The following is a 24,539-nucleotide window of genomic DNA, read 5'->3' as shown; positions in this document are numbered from 1 at the left end:
GTGCGAAAAGAGGGAACTAGAACCTCCAAACGCACAGCACAGGCGGGACCACGTGTGACACAACACCTCGTGGTCCACACCCACACATCCCTGCTAACCCACCGAAAGGCGGGAAGAAGGTGAGGTTCCAGACCTCAGAACCGCCTGGGATACAGAATCCCCAGTCATGTCCATGAGGTAAAACCGTACGAAGGGACCCGGGGAGGACCATGAGGCCGCAGCACAGATGTCCTCCACCGAGGCCCCTCCTAACAGGGCGGCAGAGGCCACCACCCCACGAGTGGAGTGCGCCCTGACGCCCCCAGGGGGGGCCAGCCCAGCCAACGTGTAGCAAAGGGCAAAGCCCTCGCACAACCAATGGGACAGGTGCTGTTTCGACAGTGCCTTACCAGCGCGAGAGCCACCGTAACAGACAAAAAGCTGATCGGTAGCCCTGAGGTCCTGAGTACGGCTGAGGTAAATCCCCAAAGCCCGGACCGGACATGACAGGTGAAGGCTCGCCTCTAACTCACTAGCGTGAGAAGGCGGATGAACGCCTGAACCATAATATCCCTGGAGCGGAAAGAACTCCGGATATTTTTTGGCACAAAGACTGGATTAGGCCTCAGAGTGGCACCGCTATCGAAACGAATAGACAGACACTCAGGCCGCACCGAGAGAGCACAGAGCTCACCCACGCGCTTAGCGGAGGTGATGGCCAGCAGGAACGCAGTCTTGAATGACAGCTGTTCCAAAGGCGCTCGCTCAAGAGGCTCAAACAGGGCCTTGGACAACCGATCGAGGACCAATTGAAGATCCCAACTCGGAGCCAGAGAACATTTCACTGGCTTAAGGCGCAGAGCGCCAAGCAGGAAACGCTTCACAAGAGGGTGGCTGAACAACGCAACGCCCTCAAACCCCTCATGACAAGAGGATATAGCCGCAGCATATACCCTCACCGTCGAAGCCGCCAGTCTATCAAGGATAGACTGAAGGAAGGTAAGGACAGCGTCCAGGGGGCAGGACACCGGGTCACGGCCCCCCACCTTACACCACTCTTGGAAAATACGCCACCTACCCGCGTAAAGCGCGATAGTGGAGGGAGAATGCGCGTTCCGGATGGTGTCAACCACCGAAGGGTCCATCCTCTCCAGACTCACCCTCTCACCAGCCAAACCATCAGCGGCTGGCCCAGCACAGGGAACTGCCACAGAGACCTGTGCACTTGAGAGAAGGCCCGCGACGACAAAGGAACAGGCCACGGCGGGGCTATCAAGAGCTGGATCAGGACCGGGAACCACATAGCTGCGCCCCGGTCCGGCGCAATCAGGATCAAGGTCCTGCGCTCCCAACGTACCCGCTCCAACAACTGACCTATCAGATGTATGGGAGGAAAAGCGCACAGAAGCCCGGGCGGCCATGGATACATCGAGAAGGCATCCACCCCCAAGGGAGGATCGTCCCCCCGACTGACCGAGAACCACAAGGGGCACTGGTGGGACTGTCTGCTAACAAGGACCGCCCGCGACATCACATCTGCACCCACATTGTCCCTGCCAGGGATGTGGAGCGCCCTCAGGCTGCGCAGATTGCGAGACGCCCACAGCCAGAGCTCGAACGCCGCCCGGTGCAGACGGATGGAGCGTACTCCACCCTGTCTGTTGATATACGCCGCTGCTGTCATGCTATCCGTCCTGACCAAGACGTGCTCGCCCATCACCAAGTGGTCGAGCCGCTTGAGGACCAGGAGGACCGCCTTCAATTCCAACACATTGATGTGCATGGCAGACCGGGCAGCATGGATCGTCCAGCTGCCCCTCACTGCGTTGGTCTGACACGTCCCCCCCCATCCCGTGAGGGAGGCGTCGGTGAAGACCGTGATGTGTGACCGCCTGCTGCCCATGGGGACCCCGCTGGTGAGGGTACCAGGCCTCCCCCAGTGGTCGAGATCCCCCAGTACTGACAAGGGAACCTTCAACCGTTTCCACTTGTCCCTCGCCGGGTCTATTTTCATACTGGAAAACCACCTCTGTATCCTCCTCCATGAAGAGGAGGCCAAGAGGGACCACAGAGTGAGCAGATGCCATCATACCAAGCAGGCGCATCACATACAGCGCTGTAACCGTCCCGCCAGGACGGAAACCCCCGAGCGAGTCGAGGATATCCACTCGCCGCTGCTCCGAGAGGGTTGCCCTCATGGGCCTTGAGCTTAGAACCAAGCCCAAGTACTCCACCTGTTGACTGGGAAGAGGCGTACTCTTCTTCCAGTTCACAGCAAAACCCAGCTTGGTGAGAAATTACACCACCAGCCTGGTATGAGACCTGGCGACCTCCTCCGACCGGCTGAGGAGCAGAATGTCATCGAGGTAGAAAATAATTCGTATCCCTTGACGACATAGAGGCTCCAGCACGGTCTGTACGCACTTGGTGAATGTGTGGGGGGCCAGATAGTAGCCGAACGGCAACCTCTGGTACTCGTACGCCACGCCCTGAAACAGGAACCGTAGGTATTTCCTGTGAGGAGGGTAAATCGGGATGTGAAAATACGCATCCTTCAGGTCTATGGAGGTGAACCAGTCCCCCACCCTGACAGCGTTTAACAGGTGTTTGACGGTCAACATTCTGAACCGTCTCGCCACAATCAGACGATTGAATGCAGACAGATCCAGTATAGGTCTGACACCTCCTGTTTTTTTGGGCACCAGAAAATAACGGGAGTAGACGCCTGACATCGCGTCCTCTCTCGGGACCACGACTACGGCCTGCTTCGCCAACAGAGATTGGATCTCGTCGGCCAGAGCTGTCACTGCTGCCGACCCTGACAATAGGGTCTGCACCAAACATGAAAACGGAGGGTGGGGTTGTGCGAACTGCAAGACAAGCCCCCGCCTCAACGTTCTCTCCATCCACCTCGACATACGGCACTGTTGCAGCCATATGTGACAATAATCCCAGAGCTCACCTGCCGCCAACTGGGTCCCGCTGGTCATAGCCAACTCTGAACCCGCCAACCGTGCGGGCAGGGCGTTCCGTGGAATCGGGACGACGGTCCCTGATACAACACACGAGGCAATCGCACCCAAGGGGGGACCCCGACAGAAAGGGCCAGTTTGATACGGGAGAAGCTAACATCAAACCAGGTGACAAAAGCTCCCCCACTGAACACCCCTCCAGAACATGCTGAGGAGTTGTTCCGTAGCTAGACATGCAAGGTGTGTGGCCCCCATGGGTTCCCACACACCGTAGCCCTGCAGTGATATTACTACCACCCAAATCACGCACGCCTGCCAGACCACTGCCGATCTTGCAGGAGTGGGAGACATCAACGTGATACCCGGCCTGGCGAAGGCGAGGTCGGGGAACCCCCGCGCTGAGCATTCTTTCGAAGAGGCCTCGAGTCCCCCTGCTGACCACCATCGAAGGTGACAGACGTAACACAGGCTCGCCGCTCGCAGATGCATAACGCGTGGCGAGGGAGCCACGTGACAGCACAACATTCTCACGGACAGACCCAGGCTCAGCCATCAACTGGGTGTCAGCCTCTGTCCTCATGAGAAGTGAAACGTGGGGCCGCATGCGCTTCAATGAAGGCCCGCGGCCCGCAGCCAAAGGAAAACAATCAGAGCCCCTTTTCCGCTGGTGTTGGGGGAGAGAGTGATCGGAGAGCGGGCTGCTCGCGGCAGGACGGCGACGGTTTCTTAGGCCGTGCTCATCCAATGTAGCCGATCCCTCGGCCGCCAAGGCTGTCGGCTTTGTAGACACCTGTTGATTTAACGCCCAGGGTACCTCTGGCGGGGGAAACATGGCCGCCTGTCGAGGGCCTCGCCATAGTCGCTGACGAGGCCGTGCTCTCACCTCCGGCTGCATAGCGTGAGGTGGTGTGGGGCCCAGGTCAAAAACCGACCGCGCTCCCGCAGAACGACAAAAAAGTCCTTCCGCGGAAAGAGGAGCCTTAAGGAGAAGAAACTTTTCTTCCTCCCCAAGGGAAGAATGCTCCAACCAGAGATGCCTATTAACAAGTGTTGATAGCATCCTGATCCTCCCTGCAGTTATAGCTTGCGACTGATTCAAGATTTCTATAACCCCAAAAATACACAAGATATTTTCAGCGTCGGCTGGCCCTGTAGCCCCACTACCCGACGCTAATGTGGACAGAAAAACAATCAGCTGAGCCACAACACTGGCCGCAGCTAAATTCCATCCTGTGGCAGTATAACTCTCATCAGTCCATACTGCCACCTGCCGGGTCGACCTGCTCTCAAGCGTCGGCTTCCGGGTGGGACACCGTTCAACCCCGCCGGGGCACAGGATCGATGCTACCTGGCTTTCTAGCCACGGCACACCTGCCTTGCGCCCTGTTGTCAACCCATTTACCCGTAAAAAGGGTAAATAAGTCTCAGCAAAACCCCCCACATTAGCTACCGACTGACCTTCATCAATGAACCGGTTAAGAGGAGGGAAAAGCGGTGACATCCCACGGCGGGGAACATTAAAACAGTGACCCAGCATTATAGCATTAGTGTTAGCAGCGCTCTCCAAGATCGCCTGGAAAACGTCCAACTCAGAGGGACGTTCACCCAGACATCCTGCCCCTTGCGCCGATACACAACTCGGTTGTCTAACAGAACAACAAGCAGTATTACTAACACCAGCGTTAATGCCTGATGGCACAGAGCCTACCTGTGTGCGAGTTAGCTCGATAGCTAAACATCGCACGCTGTCCCTCGAACCGCTGCCAAGAGACGAGGAAACACCAGGACAGACCCGACGTGCCGTTGGAACATGCCGAGAAGATTCCAGGGGCTGGCGAATCTTCGGCGAATACACAACATTGCGCAATTTCTCTTTACACTTCATACTCGCTAACACTAGTTACACAGGGCGCAAAACAACTGCCATGATGGAAAACGAAAAAGAGGAAGGGTGAGTGGTGACCACGCCCGGTGTCTTGTAGTGGGCCACTGGGGCGGGGCCTGGTCAAGTGCAAGGGTGTTTTGTTTTCATTCATGTAGTACAGTAGGTACTAGGAGATGAGGTATATCTCGATATGGCTTAAGAGCGGGACGCGATGCCAGTACGAGTATATAACCTTCTGTAGTGTGTTAGTGAAAGGTTAACCTTCTGTAGTGTGGTAGTAAAAGGTTAACCGTCTGTAGTGTGGTAGTGAAAGGTTAACCTTCTGTAGTGTGGTAGTGAAAGGTTAACCTTCTGTAGTGTGGTAGTGAAAGGTTAACCTTCTGTAGTGTGGTAGTGAAAGGGTTAACCGTCTGTAGTGTGGTAGTGAAAGGTTAACCTTCTGTAGTGTGGTAGTGAAAGGGTTCTGTAGTGTGGTAGTGAAAGGTTAACCTTCTGTAGTGTGGTAGTGAAAGGGTTCTGTAGTGTGGTAGTGAAAGGTTAACCCTCTGTAGTGTGGTAGTAAAAGGTTAACCGTCTGTAGTGTGGTAGTGAATGGGTTAACCTTCTGTAGTGTGGTAGTGAAAGGTTAACCTTCTGTAGTGTGGTAGTGAAAGGTTAACCTTCTGTAGTGTGGTAGTGAAAGGGTAACCTTCTGTAGTGGTAGTGAAAGGGGTAACCTTCTGTAGTGTGGTAGTGAAAGGTTAACCTTCTGTAGTGTGGTAGTGAAAGGTTAACCTTCTGTAGTGTGTATATACATAACGTCGTTATATTTCGTATTGGCATCGCGTCCCGCTCTTAAGCCATACCGAGATATGGGGTAGAGCGGACGCGAGGCCCGACAAATGCACCCCCTGAGGACCCGTAAGCCCACATCAGGGGGGAGGGGAGTCCCGTCACCCCATCCTTCCTAATGAAGAGGGGGCGCTGTCAACTCCACCGAGTGTGAACAAGAGGGAACTAGAACCCCTTGAACACACAGCACAGGCGGAACCACGTGTGACACAACACACTGTGGCCCACACCCACACACCCCTGCTACCCCACCAAAGGACGGGAAGCAGGAGAGGCCACAGACCTCAGAACCGCCTGGGAGACAGAACCCCCGGTCATGTCCATGAGGCAAAACCTTACGAAGGGACCCGGGGAGGACCATGAAGCTGCAGCACAGATGTCCTCCACCGAGGCCCCACCCAGCAGAGCGGCAGAGGCTGCCACCCCACGAGTGGAGTGCGCCCTGATGCCCCTAGGGGGAGCCAGCCCGGCCAACATGTAGCAAAGGGCAATGCCCTCGCACAACCAATGGGACAGGCGCTGTTTCGATAGTGCCTTACCAGCACAAGAACCACCGTAACAGACAAAGAGCTGATCGGTAGCCCTGAGGCCCTGAGTAAGGCTGAGGTAAATCCCCAAAGCCCGGACCGGACATGACAGGTGAAGGCCCGCCTCCAACTCACTAGTGTGAGGAGGTGGATGAAACGCCTGAACCACAATATCCCTGGAGCGGAAGGAACTCCGGATATTTTTAGGCACGAAGGCAGGATTAGGCCGCAGAGTGGTACCGCAATCGGAACGAAAAGACAGGCACTCTGGTCGTACCGAGAGAGCACAAAGCTCACCCACGCGTTTAGCAGAGGTGACGGCCAGCAAGAACGCGGTTTTGAACGACAGCTGTTCCAACGGCGCTTGCTCAAGAGGCTCAAACAGGGCCAATGACAACCGACCGAGGACCAATTGAAGATCCCAACTCGGAGCCAAAGAGCGTTTACCGTCTTAACGCGTCGGGCGCCAAGCAGGAAACGCTTCATTTACATTTACATTTACATTTAGTCATTTAGCTGACGCTTTTATCCAAAGCGACTTACAAGTTCTGTACGACAAGCCATCAGGAAGGGCACAACTCTATCAGCTGAGCAACAATGTTCATCAAAGTGTTGAGTGCTACAGTGTAGGTTAGTTTATTAGGACAAGTGCATGACAGTACGGTTAGTTAGGGTTAGATTTTTTTTTTTTATAGTTTTTTTTTTTAAATTCAGATAATGGTTGAAGAAGTGCGTCTTTAGTCGACGGCGAAAGATTGGACGTGATTCGGCTGTCCTAACTGGGGTGGGTAGTTCATTCCACCATTGTGGGGCAAGGACTGAGAATAGGCGACTTCTCTTTGATGACCCTCCCGGAGCTTGGATAGGAGTAGGTCTGAGGCGGCCAGAAGATGCAGAGCGTAGGGGTCTTGAGGGTGTGTAGTTAGAGACCATTGACCGGAGGTAGGCGGGAGCGGTTCCCTTTGCCGCACGGTATGCTAGGTCGAGGGCCTTGAAGCGGATTCGTGCAGCAATGGGGAGCCAGTGCAGGTCCCTAAGAAGTGGGGTGACATGGGCCGACTTCGGTAGGTTTGAGATCAGGCGGGCCGCTGCGTTCTGAATGAGTTGAAGAGGCTTAGTGGCAGTGGCCGGGAGGCCAGCGAGCAGTGCATTGCAGTAGTCGAGGCGGGAGATGACTGTTGATTGGACGAGGAGTTGGGTGGCTTCTTTTGTCAGGAAGGGGCGGATCCTTCTGACGTTGCTCAGGAGGAATCGGCAGGTTCTGGTCGTCGCTGCGATGTGAGCAGAGAAGTTCAACTGGTCGTCGAGGACAACACCAAGGTTCTTGGCGGTCGGGGACGCAGTCACAGCTGCATTCTCGACTGTGATTGAAAGGTCGGTTAGGGGGGAGGATTTGGCCGGCAGGTGGAGCAATTCTGTTTTGCTTAGGTTCAGTTTGAGGTGGTTGGACGTCATCCAGGCGGAGATGTCGGACAGACAGGCCGAGATCCGCTCAGAGACGTGGATATCTGAGGGAGGGAAGGAGAGGAAGAGTTGAGTATCGTCGGCATAACAATGGTAGGAGAAGCCATGAGACGTGATAATGTTACCCAGTGGTTCACAAGAGGGTGGCTGAACAAAACATCACCCTCAAATCCCTCATGATAAGAGGATATAGCTGCTGCATATAACCTCACCGTCGAAGCCGACAGTCTATCAAGGAGAGACTGGAGGTAAACAAGGACAGTATCCAGGGGGCAGGACATCGGTCCCTGCCCCCCGCCTTACACCACTCTTGGAACATACTCCATCTGCCCGTGTAAAGCGCAACAGTGGAGGGAGTATGCGCATTCCGGATGGTATCAACCACAGAAGGGTCCATCCTCTCCAGACTTACCCTCTCACCAGCCAAACCATCAGACGTTGGCACAACACCGGGTGCTGAACAGCGACCCGTGTGCTTGAGTGAGGGCCTTCGCCGACCAAGGAATAGGCCATGGCGGAGCTACCAGTAGCTGGATCAGGACCGGGAACCACACAGCTGCGCCCCGGTCTGGCGCAATCAGGATCAAGGACCTGCGCTCCTCAACGTACCCGCCCCAACAACTGACCTAACAGATGTATGGGGAAAGAATCCCAGGCGGCATGGCATCGGTCCCAGACCTGCCTGGCTATGTCCGGACGTAATCCCCACCCGTCAGGATGAGGACCGCCCCGCGACATTACACCTGTACCCACATTCACCCTGCTGGGGATGTGGGGAGCCCTCAGGCCGCGCAGATGGAGAACGCCCATAGCCAGCCGCCCGCCGCCCGGTGCAGACGGGGGGAGCGTACTCCTCCCTGTCTGTCGATATACGACACTGACGTCGTATTGTCCGTCCTGACTTGCCTCTCACCGGGTCTATTTCCATACTGGAAAAGAACCACCTCCGTAACCTCCTCCTGGGGTGAAGAGGAGGCCAAGAGGGACCACGGAATGAGCAGATGCCCTCATACCGAGCAGGCATATCACGGACAGCGGCGTAACCGTCCTAGGACGGAACCTCCCGAGCGTGTCGCAACATGCTCTGAGAGGGATGCCCATAGCACTCCACCCATTGACTGGGAAGAGGAGTACTCTACTTCCAGTCTACAGCAACCCCAGGCTGGTAGGAACCCTGCCTGGCATGAGACCTGACGATCCACCTTGACCGACAAGGACCAGAACGTCGTCAGGGCAGAATACACTTCGTAACCCCTGACAACGCAGAGGCCCCAGTGCGGCCTCCACGCACTTGGTGAAGATGCGGGGTGCCAGAGAAAAGCCGAACGGCAGCCCCTGGTACCCATACGACGCTAACCCTGTAAGGAAGCGTAGGTAAGCCCTAGGACGGAAGATCGGGAATGCGAACACGCATCCTACAGGTCTATGGAGGAGAACCAGACCCCCACCTGACAGTGTTCAACAGGTAGGAGACGATCCAAAAAATACTGAACCTTCCCATGGTCCAACATGGGTCTGACACCCCCCCCCCTCCCGATTTCTCAGGCACCAGAGAACACCGGGAGGAAAACGCCACGACGATGGCTTGCTTCGTCCACAGAGATCAGATCTCGTCGACCAGAGCTGTCACTGCTGGTGACCCTGACAATAGGGTCTGTACCAAACCCGAAAACGGGTGGGGTTGTGTAAATACAAGTCCCCGCCTCAGCGTTCTCTCCATCCACCTCGACATATGGTACTGCCGTAGCCATATGTGATGACACTCCCAACGCAACCGCCGCCATGTGGCGCAGGTCCGCAAGGAACTGTAGATAGGCGGCCCGGTCCCACCCGCTGTGCGTAGCCAACCCTGGACCCGTGCGAGCAGAGCGTTCCGTGTCGGGACATCTGACCCCGACACTACCCACGAGGCAATCGCACCCAAGGGGGGACCCCGACAGAAAGGGCCGGTTTGATACGGGGGAAGCTGACATCAGTTCTAGGTGACAAAAGCTCCCCCACTGAACACCCCTCCAGAACATGCTGAGGAGTTGTTTTGCAGCCGGACATGCAAGGTGTTCCTACACACCGTAGCCCTGCAGTGATATTACTACCACCCAAATCACGCGCGCCTGCGAGACCACTGCCAATCTTCCAGGAGTGGGAGGCACCAACATGATACCTGGCTTGGCAAAGGCGAGGCCGGGGAAGCCTGCACTGTGTGCCTCAAAAGGTTTCGAGCCCCCCTGCTGACAACACTTATAGTTGACAGACGTAACACCAGGCTCTACCAACACAGCTTATGGTGTGGGAGCCGCTTGACAGCACAACATTCTCAAGTTTCAAGTTTCTTTATTAGTTGACATGCAAAAATACAGAATACCTTCACATGGAATGCTTTTTCCGTTATGCTGCTATGAGGATCATAGGACGCTTGGATCATACACATACAGCTCATTACAGTAATATTCCACAATTATTACATTTTAGATAGTAATAATGGTACAGAGCCTTGAGACAAACATATGCATATTCACCCCCGCAAACAGACTGGCAGCCGTCATAGGCAGCGCCATGTACGGAAGGAGGGGGGAGTGGGTTAGGGTTGTTACAGGGCTGTAGGGGGGGGGAGAGTGATCCCTCACACGAGGCAGCCGACAGTGCAGCGCCAATGCAGAGGAAGGGGGGGGGGGTGGGACTGGAGGGGGGGGGGGGTGGGGGGGAGTGCACAAGCCAAGTCCTGGGTGGGGGAGGTAGGGATTGGGGGTGGGGGAAGCCGCTCGCCACTCTTATCTCCCAGAGGGCCTTCGACTCCACAGCTCTCTGGTTCGACCTTGGTCCAGGAATTTGTTTTGGCTGACTGGCACAATTTATCCCAGCCACATCACTTTAAATTTGATTTGAATAGAGTGAAATATAACTCTATTGATTTGAGTTGAGTGAGTTTTAACAACTCCGTCCAAATGACTGAATGCATTATTAGTCCAAGTGTCCAAGTGTCTTAATCAGTTCATTTTGGTAGATCCTGTGTGCGGTAAACAGATCCAAAATCTTCTTATTGCAGTCCAAAAGCTTCGATAATCCAAAAATGACCACGTCTTCAAGTTGGTAGCCCAATTATGATGTCCCAATAGGCAGAGAGGGTTAGCCTTATTCTGCTTCTTGAAGAAAATATGCAATCCACTGATTAGATCCATTTAGAGTTGATTTGAGTATAGTCCGGCCACCGGCACGAAGCAGAGCATAGCAGCGTCGGGCTCCATGGAGCAGTCCGGGGTTCTCACGGACAGACCCAGGCTCAGCCATCAACTGGGTGTCAGCCCCTGTCCCCATGAGAAGCGAAAAGTGGGGCCGCCCGCGCTTCAACGAAGGCACGCGGCCCGCAGCCAAAGGAAACAATCAGAGCCCCCTTTTTCCGCTGGTGTTGGGGGAGGGAGTGATCGGAGAGCAGGCTGCTCGCGGCAGGATGGCGACGGCTTGTATATTCCAAGCCGAGCCCATCCAACGTGGCCGATCCCTTGGCCGCCAAGGCTGTCGGCCTTGTGGACACCTGTCGATTCAACGCCCAGGATAGCTCTGGCGGGGGAAAACATGGCCGCCTGTCGAGGGCCTCGTCATCGCCCCTGATGAAGCCATGCTCTCTCTTCTTCTGGCTGCGCGATGTGAGGCGGTGTGGGGCCTAGGACAAATACCGCCCGCGCTCCAGCGGAAGACCAAAATCCTCTGCGGAGAGGGGAGCCCTGAGCGGTTATAGCTTGCGGCTGGGTCAAAGCTAATAACGTCAACAACCTTGCGCGAACACAGTTACTAATCGCTGCCAATTCCATACAAGTTTCAAGTTTTCAAGTTTCTTTAATAGTTGTCATACAGAAGTACAGAATACTTTTGTACAAAATGCTTCTTACTGTTGCGCTCCAGAGACTGTGCATGACAAGATAAGTATGAAATAAAGACATAGTAAAAATTAGAAGTAAAAAAAGAGGTCACAGTGTTCAGTTTAGACATATGTACAATGTTCGTAGACGTAGTTACCATACAATATACAATACTGTGCAGTGTACTAATATACAATACTATATAGTGCAAGGCATAAATGGACGAGGTGCAGTTTAGGTACCATGGTGGTACAGGCTTTAGCAGCCCACCAGCCACTCGCCGGGCCGACCCACCTCATGGTGTCGGCCGGGCGGGGCACTGTTTCAACATGTCAAAAGCAAAGGACTGATGCTAACACGGAGCACCAGTGGTGGTTGCAAACAGCAACCTCCACTGTGGTGTGCACCATGAAGGGGTTAATGAATAAATGAACTAACACCATGAACATACTGTAGAATGGGCAAGCCCATGCACACAACGTTAAGGGGAGGCGGACCAGAGAGAACCAGTCCCGCATTCATTCATAATATTCACAACAGAACACCAGCCCTAGACCTCAGCCCATTTACCCATGAAGGTAAACAAAGCCCCCCCCGCACTACTCCCCCAGTAGACACCGATTGACCGTCAGCATGAATGGTTGAGAGGAGGGAAGACTGTAGCATAGACAGACATTCCCGTAGCAGAGAGACAGAACAAAAACAGTAGCCCCACTATAGCATAGCGTTCAACGCTAATGTGGACAGAAAACAGTCAGCTGAGCCACAACACTGGCCGCCGCTGAATTCCATCCTGCAGCAGTATAGCTCTACTGCCACCCGCCGAGCCGACTCGCTCTCAAGCATCGGCTTCCGGGTGGGACACCGTTCAACCCCGCCGAGGCACAGGATCGATGCTACCTGGCTAGGCTACCTAGCCACGGCACACCCGCCCTGCAACCTGTTGTCAACCCATTTACCCGTAAAAGGGTAAAATAGGACTCAGCAAAACCCCCCACATTAGCTACCGACTGACCTTCATCAATGAACCGGTTAAGAGGAGGGAAAAGCGGCAACATCCCACGGCGGCGAACATTAGAACAGTGCCCAGCATTTCAGCATTAGTGTTAGCATTAGCATTAGCTTAGCATTAGTGTTTAGCAGCACGCTCCAGGATCGCCTGGAACCCGTCCACTTCAGTGGAACGTTTACGAAACCATCCCGCCCCTGGCGCCGACACACAACTCGGTTGTGTAACAAAACAAACCAGCATTACTAACACTAGCATCAATGCCTGATGACACAGGGCCTACCTGTGTACGAGCCGGCTCGATAGCCAAACCTCGCACGCTGTTCCTCGATCTGCTGCCACAAGACGAGGGAACATCAGAATAGACCCGACGTGTCGTTGGAACATACCCCGAAGATTCCAGGGGTAAGCAAATCTCCGTAAGCACTCAATATTATCTAAACTTTTCGTACAACTAGTTGCATAGGGCGTCTTGCATCCACTATGATGGAAACGAAAATAGAGGAAGAGTGAGTGGTGGCCATGCCCAGTACTAATATAGTACGGCAGTAGGGGCGGGGCCTGGCAGGTGCGGGTGTATTTTTGGTTTATTCGTTGATGGAGTACACTAGGTACATGAGATGAGGTATATCTCGGTATGGCTTAAGAGCGGGACGCGATGCCAATACGAAATATAACCTTCTGTAGTGTGGTAGTGAAAGGTTAACCTTCTGTAGTGTGGTAGTGAAAGGGTTAACCTTCTGTAGTGTGGTAGTGAAAGGTTAACCTTCTGTAGTGTGGTAGTGAAAGGTTAACCTTCTGTAGTGTGGTAGTGAAAGGGTTAACCTTCTGTAGTGTGGTAGTGAAAGGTTAACCTTCTGTAGTGTGGTAGTGAAAGGGTTAACCTTCTGTTTGTGGTAGTGAAAGGTTAACCTTCTGTAGTGTGGTAGTGTGGTAGTGAAAGGGTTAACCTTCTGTAGTGTGTTCGTGAAAGGCTAACCTTCTGTAGTGTGGTAGTAAAAGGTTAACCGTCTGTAGTGTGGTAGTGAAAGGTTAACCTTCTGTAGTGTGTAGTGAAAGGTTCACCTTCTGTAGTGTGGTAGTGAAAGGGTTACCCGTCTGTAGTGTGGTAGTGAAAGGGTTAACCTGCTGTAGTGTGGTAGTGAAAGGTTAACCTTCTGTAGTGTGGTAGTGAAAGGTTAACCGTCTGTAGTGTGGTAGTGAAAGGGTTAACCTTCTGTAGTGTGGTAGTGAAAGGGTTAACCTGCTGTAGTGTGGTAGTGAACGGGTTAACCTTCTGTTTTCATCACAAAAAAACACTTGTATTGATAAAGGTGATCTAGCAGAGGATCTAGCAGAGGTGAATGTGATCTAGCAGAGGTGAATGTGATCTAGCAGAGGTGAATGTGATCTAGCAGAGGATCTAGCAGAGGTGAATGTGATCTAGCAGAGGTGAATGTGATCTAGCAGAGGATCTATCAGAGGTGAATGTGATCTAGCAGAGGTGAATGTGATCTAGCAGAGGATCTAGCAGAGGTGAATGTGATCTAGCAGAGGTGAATGTGATCTAGCAGAGGTGAATGTGATCTAGCAGAGGTGAATGTGATCTAGCAGAGGTGAATGTGATCTAGCAGAGGTGAATGTGATCTAGAAGAGGTGAATGTGATCTAGCAGAGGATCTATCAGAGGTGAATGTGATCTAGCAGAGGATCTATCAGAGGTGAATGTGATCTAGCAGAGGTGAACGTGATCTAGCAGAGGTGAATGTGATCTAGCAGAGGTGAATGCGATCTAGCAGAGGATCTAGCAGAGGTGAATGTGATCTAGCAGAGGTGAATGTGATCTAGCAGAGGATCTAGCAGAGGTGAATGTGATCTAGCAGAGGTGAATGTGATCTAGCAGAGGATCTAGCAGAGGTGAATGTGATCTAGCAGAGGTGAATGTGATCTAGCAGAGGTGAATGTGATCTAGCAGAGGTGAATGTGATCTAGCAGAGGTGAATGTGATCTAGCAGAGGTGAATGTGATCTAGCAGAGGATCTATCAGAGGTGAATGTGATCTAGTAGAGGTGAATGTGATCTAGCAGAGGTGAATGTGATCTAGTAGAGGTGAATGTGATCTAGCAGAGGATCTATCAGAGGTGAATGTGATCTAGCAGAGGTGAATGTGATCTAGTAGAGGTGAATGTGATCTAGTAGAGGTGAATGTGATCTAGTAGAGGTGAATGTGATCTAGCAGAGGTGAATGTGATCTAGCAGAGGATCTAGCAGAGGTGAATGTGATCTAGCAGAGGTGAATGTGATCTAGCAGAGGATCTATCAGAGGTGAATGTGATCTAGCAGAGGTGAATGTGATCTAGCAGAGGTGAATGTGATCTAGCAGAGGATCTAGCAGAAGTGAATGTGATCTAGCAGAGGTGAATGTGATCTAGCAGAGGATCTAGCAGAGGTGAATGTGATCTAGCAGAGGTGAATGTGATCTAGCAGAGGATCTATCAGAGGTGAATGTGATCTAGCAGAGGTGAATGTGATCTAGCAGAGGTGAATGTGATCTAGCAGAGGTGAATGTGATCTAGCAGAGGATCTAGCAGAGGTGAATGTGATCTAGCAGAGGATCTAGCAGAGGTGAATGTGATCTAGCAGAGGTGAATGTGATCTAGCAGAGGTGAATGTGATCTAGCAGAGGTGAATGTGATCTAGCAGAGGTGAATGTGATCTAGCAGAGGTGAATGTGATCTAGCAGAGGTGAATGTGATCTAGCAGAGGTGAATGTGATCTAGCAGAGGATCTATCAGAGGTGAATGTGATCTAGCAGAGGTGAATGTGATCTAGCAGAGGTGAATGTGATCTAGCAGAGGTGAATGTGATCTAGCAGAGGTGAATGTGATCTAGCAGAGGTGAATGTGATCTAGCAGAGGTGAATGTGATCTAGCAGAGGTGAATGGCAAATATGAACCATTGCTCGAAATTGAGATAAATGTATTACCAAGTAATTTTACATGAATTGTTGTCTTTGTTACATCATGGCTTTATTGTTTTAAAGTCTTAAGTCCCGGTATGTAGCGGGTCAGAACCAGAACCACGGTGACACTGTAATGTAGCGGGTCAGGCCCCTCTGACATCACTGTGACTCAGTCCCTCTGACATCACTGTGACTCAGTCCCTCTGACATCACTGTGACTCACTCCCTCTGACATCACTGTGACTCAGTCCCTCTGACATCACTGTGACTCACTCCCTCTGACATCACTGTGACTCAGTCCCTCTGACATCACTGTGACTCACTCCCTCTGACATCACTGTGACTCACTCCCTCCCTCTGACATCACTGTGACTCACTCCCTCTGACATCACTGTGACTCACTCCCTCTGACATCACTGTGACTCACTCCCTCCCTCTGACATCACTGTGACTCACTCCCTCTGACATCACTGTGACTCACTCCCTCTGACATCACTGTGACTCACTCCCTCCCTCTGACATCACTGTGACTCCCTCCCTCTGACATCACTGTGACTCACGCCCTCTGACATCACTGTGACTCACTCCCTCCCTCTGACATCACTGTGACTCACTCCCTCTGACATCACTGTGACTCACTCCCTCTGACATCACTGTTGTAACTGAGGGGTTACAATACCCTGACTGTATTAAAGATTGTGATATATTAAACCACTACTAGTTATGTACTTTAATTACTGGCCATACAGTACATGAATATATATGGTGAACACCCACACAAGAATACGGCATTGACACATAAAGTTCTATTGGAGGGTTATTTATTATTATTAAGCAACGTTAGGTTACAGATTGAGAATTAGGCTCGCGCTTGTATGGCATAGAACATACGTAAAGTCAGTCAAGAGCATAAGTCAATGAGAATAGTATGAATACTAGGATGGGTCTAAACTGACGCCACCTGTGGTATAGCAATTATATATGCCACACCGGTACCAGCTGGAGACACTGGGGGGTTCCCTCCGGGGTGTAAGGCCGGTAGGGGTAGAGGAATGTTCGGGTACAAAGTCTGGGTCAACGAGGAATAACGAGGCTCCAGATACAGGAGCCGGTGCATGTACTCCCTTGATCAGCAGACAAAGCAACAGTTGTAATCCAAGATGCTCGAATAGCGGGCCCGAGTGATGATCCTCACGGGGGTAAATCCCAAACGACAGTGGAATCGACGGTACTCTTCTCCAGTGGTCACGGTCCCAAAGCAATATAATCCAACCAGAAATGGTTCTGCAGTCGCCGGTGTAAGTTCTCCTAAAATCAAATCAAATCAAATTTATTTATAGGGCCCGACAACACACGTTAATGTCCCCATGGGCCGTACAGGTCTTCTTTAAACAAGTCAAGAAGACAACATAACAATAAGTCAAGAACAGAACAAGAACACCATAGGGTCCAAACATTTTTTAGATGAATGCAAATAAATGAAAGAATGCAAGCACTCCCAGACATACCCCACACGAAGGTAAGGAAAAACTCACTAAAACCTAACAATAGGGAAAAAAGCTCCACAGGCAGTGTGGAGGAGAGAAACCTTAGAAGGGCCGTTCAAGGGGGGATCTCCCTTCTTAGATGTTGGTGATAGTAGTGTTGCAGACGGACAGTTGGTAAGCATGCACTCATGTGTGTGGTGAAACACAGATGAGTGCATGCAATAGCAACTGTACATATCCAACGGTTCTCGCCTAGGACTCCTCGGGTGTGGGCACGGATTTAGGCCGCACAGCCTGGATAAGTGCACTAGCTAAATACACGACGAACCGGTGGTAATGCTGGTCACTGAAGAACTGTAGCCGCACGATACACTATAAATGATCGACTATTACTTCACATTAGATTAAGTCGAACTCAACGTTACTGCGTTAAACTCGGACACTTTAGCATTCTATTCGCACGCGGTTCTCAATGCTCTATTTAGATGCAAGGTTGCTCACTTCACTGCACGTTGTATGCGTGGTGAAGGCTTGGACACTGAACTTGAACTACTACTGTTTTACACCTGCGCCGTATTTATACGTAAGGTGATTATCTAGTGCCAACCTCAGTTCTGTCTCGTATTACTGCGCAGACTCTGGGCATGTAGCGACATGCCCGGAGTTGCCTTTGAACTTGCCGTTTGGGGCTTGGTCGTTGGCGCCTGGGGTCGCTGTCCAATAGGAGAGCGAATATTACTCTGGTTTGTACACAGGTAAAGGGATATTCCGTGTATATATACAAACAATATACAAGGCATATCAAAACAATAAATATATATATTCAGTTTAATCTGACCCTTTGCAACAGCCGCCTCCTAATTAGTCTGCACCTAATTAGTTAAAGCGAAGACAGATTAATAGTCCTGTCAACTACTCAATGTCTGTTGTGGGGAGTAGGGCAATCTACAAAGTCAGTGGGTCATGATCGTCATCAAGGGAGTCAGGGAGCCTTGGCAACTCTATCAGCCTCGCCACGGGTCGGGTGTAGCGGTGAGGCAGGTCGGCCCTCCTGGGTATACTGGGCTGTGCTCGCCACTGGCGACAGTCTGGTCGAGTCCGCTGGAAGCGTCGTACTGCTTCTCTTCCGTTCAGTGTCCAATAGCGACGTCGGATCTCAGCGAAGACTCTCTCTGCCCCAGCGTGGTGCACATCCTCGTCGTATTTCTTTATGATGAGCTCGGTGACCTTGTGTCGGCTGTTGAGGACTATAGGAAACTTGACGTCATCCGTTAAGTCCGGGGCTCGTCTCAGACGACCACCCACCCTGATGAGGTCATGGGCGTCGCGCTCAGGGGCCAAGTGGAGCAGTCTGCTGTCTGACGGGACTGGCTTTGATCCCTGCAGACAGTCTAGCTTGTCGGGGAACGAGTCTCTTTGGGCTCGCTGTAGCAGAAGGAGTTCTGCTTCTTCGTAGTTAGCTGCATTAATGTCGGTAGTTGGGGGAACCTCAGGGTGGTGCCACAGGAATGTCTTTAACTGCGCACTCTCAAGGGTGGGGCAGTCGTCTATGTTAGGGTCGGTGGGGACTGGTGGGTGCGTCAACCCACAGAACATAGATTTCTTGATCTCTGCCTCCTCTTGACTAGCCTCCCGAGGGGTGGGGTTAGGCCACTCTTCTTCCGGGCGCTTGAGGAACTCAGGACCGTCACTGTAGATATTGTGACGTGTGAGATCATCTAGGGACATCCCCCGTGTGATGACATCTGCTGGGTTCTGTTTCGTGTCCACGTACCTCCAGCATGCTGATTCTGTTAAGTCTTGGATCTCTGTGATTCTGACTCCCACGAAGACCTTGTATCTACACGAATCGGACTGGATCCATGTGAGTACGGTCATGGAGTCTGACCACAAGATTGTTCTTTGCACCGGGATGGTGAGTTCACGTTGGATTAACGCGGCGAGTTGCGCGCCTACCAGGGCTGCACAGAGCTCTAGACGCGGGATCGATTGTTGCTTGTGGGGGTCTATCCTTGAGCGAGCCAGGATGAAGGCTGTGTGTATTTCTCCTCCCTCCTCTCGGGCCCGCAAGTAAGCCACCGAGCCGTAGGCCACTTCTGAGGCGTCGCTGAAGACGTGCAGGTCCATCTGGCACGTCTCCAGCCGCACTGTGGGTGGGAAGTAGCTTCGGCGTATGTTCACATTTTGGAGCGAGTTGAGTTCTCTCTCCCACTCTCTCCAGGTGGAAGCGAGGTGGTCGGGTATGGGGTCGTCCCAGCCCTGTTCCTTGTCCCACAGCTCTCGTACAATCATTTTCGCCCTGGTGGTGTAAGGTAGGATACACCCCAGCGGGTCATATTGCCTTGCGAGTGTTCTGTATACGCTCCGTCTGGTGTTCAGTAGAGGGGTCGACCTTCCCTGCTCCGTGGTCAGGGGTTTGTATCTGTAATGGAGCGAGTCTGTTTTGAAGCGCCAGACTAGTCCTAATGTCATTTCTTGTGCTTCACCTGGGATGGTCGCCATCCAGGTCTCGCTGCTTGCTGCCTTTGTCTCTGGGGAGAGGCTGCGAAGTACTTGAGGGTCGCTGCTGGCCCACTGCCGGAGATCAAAGCCGCCTTTGATCAGTGAGGCGCGGAGCTTGAGTAGGAGGGCTTCGGCTTCTTCTGGCGTCGAGACGCTTTGCAGACAGTTGTCCACGTAGAAACTCCTCTCTACACTTTGTCTGACCTCCTCGTCAGCTTCAGGGTCTTCTGTGACATGTTTTTGCAGTGCGAACGTAGCACAGCATGGGCTGCATGTGGTTCCGAAGGGGAGGACCTCCCATTGGTAGATGGATGGTTGCTCATCCCCGATCCTCTCTCTCCGTAAGAACCGCAGCAAGGGCTTGTCCTCTTCCACTAGTCGCACCTGCAGGAACATCCCTTTGATGTCGCCGCTGATGGCCACCTTGTCTTGGCGGAAACGTAGTAACACGCCTAGTAGAGAGGGGCCGAGTGTTGGGCCGGGCAAGAGTTCTTTATTCAGATTCTGTAGTCCGATCTGGTAGCTGCAGTTGAACACAATACGATCCTTGCCGTTGTGGTGGACCTTGTGGTGGGGCACGTACCATGATTCGGTCGTCTGGTCGGCCTCTTGAATGTCAATTTTCTTTATGTGTCCCGCTGTGATTAGCTTGTCAATCTCAGCGCGGTACACAGTGGCTTGAGTGGGGTCTTTGGCTAGACGCCGCTCGGTGTTCAGTAGATATCGCTCTGTCGCTTCTTTTGAGGCGTGGAGGGTGGGCATACCCTTTCGCCTCAAGAGTGGAGTTGCGTATCTCATCACTCCATTGACCTCGACTCTCTTTGTCCTCTGCTCGAGGAGGGTTATGGCATAAGTGTCTTCCTTTGATCGAACAAGTTTCTTTTCATTCTTAAAGGGCATCGCGTCTAATGTCCATAGCCTCTCGACGTGCTGTAAGAGGGTGGTGTCTTCTTCTTTTACTCTGGAGTGGAGGCAGCGAGTGGCTGCTGGTCGGTTGGAAGACCCGGAGAGGGGGCCTTGTAGTGTCCAACCTAGGCGGGTCTCGACCGCTGCTGGACAGCCTCTGGGCCCGATGTGGACCCGGTCCGTTGGGACGATGAGGTGTGCGTGGTCGGATCCTATGAGCAGGGTCGGGGTGGCGCCGTCGATGAGCGGTATAGGTAGTTGACGTAGGTGCACGTATTTTTCCATCAGCTTTGGGATGGGGTAGGTGTACTGTGACAGGCCTATGTCTTGGCTGGTGAAGGCGTTATTAATCCTATACTGCTTCTCGGGCTGCCCGACTGCTGCTATCGTGAAGGAGACATGTTCACCCTTTATGGTCTTCAGGTCTCTTCTAATAGTACGGATTGTCATTGTTTCTTCGCTCCCCCGCAGACCCAGCCGGGCTGCAGCGGATGCGAGGAGGAGAGTCTTTTCCGACCCATCGTCTAGGACGGCGTAAGTGTCCATGACCTTGTCCTCGTAGCTTAATATCACTCGGACCACTTTCAAGAGCACTCGGGAGCTCCCGCTCTTCGCAGGGTCGATATACATGAAGTTCACTCTCGAGCTGCTTGGGGGTACGAGTTTCTTCTTGTTGCTGTCATGTAGGACATCCAAGTGGGCGCCGTCGCACTTGCTGCATTTCTTCTTTAAACGGCACTCGGCTGCCATATGGCTGCGCGCGCAGCGGAAGCAGCGGCGGTTGGCTTTGATCCACTGACTCACCTCGTCAGCGGTCATCTTCTTGAAAGTGTCACATTGAGACAGCCAATGTTCCTTTTCACAGTACTGGCATACAATCTTCCACTTCCCCTTCGTCGGGGGGGTGCTGTGGTTCTTGTGCTGCGGCACTGACTCGGCTTGGTGCATAACGGTCACTGACCGGCGGTTATCATTAGATCTCCGAGGTCCATCTCTTGGGCTTGGTCCACTCCACACGAACGTGTCCAGTCGTAGGCTGCTGACTTCCCTCGCGAGGAAGGCGGCCAGGTCTAGGAGGGATGGCTCGGGACCGTCGGGATCACGGTGGTCTCTCTGCCGCCGAAAGCGCTCTTGGCGGGCTGGAGGGAGCTTCTCTAGTATTCGTTCCACATTAGAGTTAGCATATAGTTCATATCTCCCTTTCTCCTTTTGGGACCCCAGCATCCCTACCAGGGATTGTACCTTGATAGAGAGGTCATCCAATGCTCTATTGTCTTTGGCTGGGGGGAGGCGGTCGATATCTCTTATTTCTTGTATCACGTAGTCCCATATACGTCCATAACGCTGGTCGAGGGCCACTAGAGCCGCGGAGTATGGGGTGCTTGAGTTGGAATATGCTAGCGCTATATTATGCGCTCTGGGCACCTTGAGATGCTTGAGGAGGATGGCATATTTGTACGACTCATCAGGGACGTCGGACATCATAGTCTCCAAGCACATCCGTAATTCCGTGTACTGTGCTCTGTCCTCGTGCGTAAAGTCTGGGAACGTCGGTGTGCCAAGGTACGATGCCATGGATGGCTGGCACATTGGTGATCGTAGGGGAAGAGGCCTCCTGGGCGAGTCTCCCCGTACGTGTTGTCGTGGGTTGGTACTTGGTGGGTACCAGAGGCCGGGTACCCAGGTGCTGTTCCTCGGTGCTGACTGTACGTCAAACTCACCCGTGAGTCGAGTCGGGGGTTTGTAGTGCAGTGACTCGGGGCTGAAGTCTGGGCTGTACTGGGCCTCCTGGTCCTGAGTACGTTGCTGCGGGTGGGCTTGACTTTCCTCCTCTTCTTCTTCCTCTTCTAGGTCCTGAAGTCTTCTATTCAGTCTCTCGGCGACGTAGGCCGGTTCTTCCCGGTGGCTGGGTCTCGTATGGACCGGTCGGGGAGGGGGTTCGGAGACGTAGACGGGATCCTTCTGTTGGCCGGGTTCCGGGTCGCTTGATCGGGTAGGGGAAGGTGCCCTAGACCCTTGTCGTGATGATCTCCGGGAGCTCCGTGCGGAGAGAGGGGGTGTCGCCATGGCAATCAATTGTTCTATCATCTGCGCCTGCAGCCGGTCGCGCTCTGCTTCGCGCTGGGCATTGCCGGCGTTGCGCTGTGCATTGGCGGCGTCGCGCTGTGCATTGGCGCGGTCTCTTTCAATGTTCTCTTCCGTCTGAAGGCGTCTCTCCTCCAGTCTTATGCGGTCGTCTTCACTCCTTTGTTGCGCCTGGAAGCGCTCTCGTTCGGTTGCAGAGTGTTCGCGTTCACTAAGGGCTTGCGCTTGGAGTTGCGCGTGAAGGCGCTCTCGTTCCGCTGCAGATTGTTCGCGCTCGCTTGCTTGTTGCGCCTGGAGGCGCTCTCGTTGTTCGCGCTCGCTCGTCTGTTGAGCCTGAAGGCGCTCTCGTTCCATGGCAGAGTGTTCGCGCTCACTAAGGGCTTGCGCTTGGAGTTGCGCGTGAAGGCGCTCTCGTTCCGCTGCAGATTGTTCGCGCTCGCTCGTCTGTTGAGCCTGAAGGCGCTCTCTTTCCGTGGCGGAGTGTTCGCGCTCACTAAGCGTCTTTGCTTGAAGTCGATCACGTTCACCCTGAAGTCGATCGCGTTCGGTGGAGGCTGTCAGGGTGGCGATGAAGGCTTGCGCCAGTATCTGGTCCGCCTCGCTGGGGGATGACACTGACGGAGGTGATCGGCTTCTGACAGTGCTCGTTGGAGATCTGTTCTCCTGGCGCGCCCCGAGGTCCATCTCCTGGGCGCGCTTCTCTTCTGGTGGTGTGTCGGGTTCTGTCCCTGGAGCGCTTTCTTTATCCTGGAGCTCTCCGGGGACTATCCCGTTGGCGTTGTCTGGAGGTATAGTCATGTCATGTCCCACCTGGTCCCCCCCGTGAGCTTGGTCAGTTTCGTTAGAACCCACTGGGGTCTCTACTGGCAGGGTCGCCTGGTCGATAGGATTTGACATGCTTTGACTATCCGCTTTATCCGTGTTTAACGTCTGTTTAGATAAGCTAGGTAGTAGAACGACAGCGTATTCCTCCAGATAGGGAGGTGGCTGACGTTTGCGCTGCGGGCGTTCTAGCTTGGGAGAGCCGCTTGGGGAGTGTTCACCGCTGGCCATAGTTAATATTAATATTATATTAAATATTACACTGATACCCTCCGGCTCGAAGGACCAATTGTAACTGAGGGGTTACAATACCCTGACTGTATTAAAGATTGTGATATATTAAACCACTACTAGTTATGTACTTTAATTACTGGCCATACAGTACATGAATATATATGGTGAACACCCACACAAGAATACGGCATTGACACATAAAGTTCTATTGGAGGGTTATTTATTATTATTAAGCAACGTTAGGTTACAGATTGAGAATTAGGCTTGCGCTTGTATGGCGAAGAACATACGTAAAGTCAGTCAAGAGCATAAGTCAATGAGAATAGTATGAATACTAGGATGGGTCTAAGCTGACGCCACCTGTGGTATAGCAATTATATATGCCACACCGGCACCAGCTGGAGACACTGGGGGGTTCCCTCCGGGGTGTAAGGCCGGTAGGGGTAGAGGAATGTTCGGGTACAAAGTCTGGGTCAACGAGGAATAACGAGGCTCCAGATACAGGAGCCGGTGCATGTACTCCCTTGATCAGCAGACAAAGCAACAGTTGTAATCCAAGATGCTCGAATAGCATTGACGACAGCTAGCCAGCCTCTTCCTAGAGGCGGGCCCGAGTGATGATCCTCACGGGGGTAAATCCCAAACGACAGTGGAATCGACGGTACTCTTCTCCAGTGGTCACGGTCCCAAAGCAATATAATCCAACCAGAAATGGTTCTGCAGTCGCCGGTGTAGGTTCTCCTGTGTACATATCCAACGGTTCTCGCCTAGGACTCCTCGGGTGTGGGCGCGGATTTAGGCCGCACAGCCTGGATAAGTGCACTAGCTAAATACACGACGAACCGGTGGTAATGCTGGTCACTGAAGAACTGTAGCCGCACGATACACTATAAATTATCGACTATTACTTCACATTAGATTAAGTCGAACTCAACGTTACTGCGTTAAACTCTGACACTTTAGCATTCTATTCGCACGCGGTTCTCAATGCTCTATTTAGATGCAAAGTTGCTCACTTCACTGCACGTTGTATGCGTGGTGA

The 24,539-nt window shown here is 52.7% G+C and overlaps 1 protein-coding gene across 1 annotated transcript in view; it reads left to right on the top strand.

Moving 5' to 3' along the window:
* LOC311247909 (T-cell leukemia homeobox protein 3-like) overlaps positions 1 to 24,539 on the top strand; it is a gene marked incomplete at both ends in the record, with an annotated part of 98,635 nt that overhangs the window by 16,150 nt on the left and 57,946 nt on the right.

The sequence above is a fragment of the Notolepis coatsorum genome (assembly GCF_963971535.1).
Source record: "Notolepis coatsorum genome assembly, contig: SCAFFOLD_58, whole genome shotgun sequence".
NCBI lineage: Eukaryota > Metazoa > Chordata > Actinopteri > Aulopiformes > Paralepididae > Notolepis > Notolepis coatsorum.
The sequence above is the reverse complement of the archived record's forward strand: the minus strand, read 5'-3'. Positions and strand labels throughout refer to the sequence as shown.